Below are 1134 nucleotides of genomic sequence, written 5' to 3' on the forward strand. Positions count from 1 at the left end.
AAAAACGCATAAGTCAAAGTGCTTTAGAAAGGAAGCAATGTTACCCTATTCAAAGTCTGATGCTTTTAGATGTTTATTGAATGAATATATACTAATTAGGGAATGCAATTTATCTCTCAACATTTTTTTCTTCCTAATTGTGTGAAGATGAATTGTTCTAAGCTACAGAAAAACAATTTTCTATAAAATATTTCAGTATAAGAACTGACCCCCCAAATTTGATTGGTTTTCGAGGATTTAAAAGTGATTGACCTTGTGGTTCCGTTCAGTAAAAGAATTATAGCTTTTTCGGCCTCTCCCTGCTCCCCGCTGGCAGTGCTTCGGCTGCCTTGCGCTCATTCTGAGCTCCTGCTAAGCCAGTGCTGCTATCGTCTCCTGCCAGATGCCATCATGGTCATCTACCCAGATCTTACCAGCCATGATGACATGCTCTCCGACATCTACAACGTCCTGGAGATCGCAGACAGGCTGTGTCTGGAGTGGAGGGGAAGATGGTTAGTAGGAGAGAGGGTGACATTGATGACTTGCTCATTGGCGGAAATGCCTCGGATGAAGGCCCTGAGGGCAAAGGTACCGGAAGCACATTTGTCACTGGTGTCGGTATTGTGTTGAACCATCATTTGCAGGAAAGCAGCTTCACAAAAGAAGGCTACAAGAAGTATATCAAGGATTACATGAAAGAAATGAAAGGGAAACTTGAAGAACAGAGTCTCACCTTTTATGACAGGGGCTGCAGAGCAAATCAAGCACATCCTTGCTGATTTCAAAAACTACCAGTTCTTAATTGGTAAACACATGAATCCAGATGGCATGGTTGCTCTCCTGGACTACCGTGAGGATGGTGTGATCCCCATATATGATTTTCCTTAAGGATGGTTTAGACATGGAAAAATGTTAACACAGTTGGTTGTTGGGATCCATCACCTGTCATCATCGTAACTGGCTGCTGCTGTTCATCCACAGACCGGGACCAGGACAGATGGGACTGAGGTTACCTTGAGCTCTTTGTTGATCTTGACCTTGATTTGTTTGGGTGGAGGCATTGTTTTTAAGAAAAACAGGTCATGTAGGTTGTCTAAAAATAAAATGCATTTAAACTCATTTGGGAGAATGCCTCTTAGTTTAATACATATT

General features: G+C 42.2%; 1 pseudogene across 1 annotated transcript; it reads left to right on the top strand.

Annotated features, from left to right (window-relative positions):
• The first annotated feature begins 390 nt into the window (after window positions 1–390).
• LOC308503751 (translationally-controlled tumor protein-like) lies at window positions 391–898 on the top strand (annotated as a pseudogene). The gene has a single exon. The product of its transcript is annotated as a translationally-controlled tumor protein-like (transcript).
• The last annotated feature ends 236 nt before the right edge of the window (window positions 899–1134 follow it).

This window comes from Rhinolophus hipposideros (genome assembly GCF_964194185.1).
Source record: "Rhinolophus hipposideros genome assembly, chromosome: 10".
Classification (NCBI taxonomy): Eukaryota; Metazoa; Chordata; class Mammalia; order Chiroptera; family Rhinolophidae; genus Rhinolophus; species Rhinolophus hipposideros.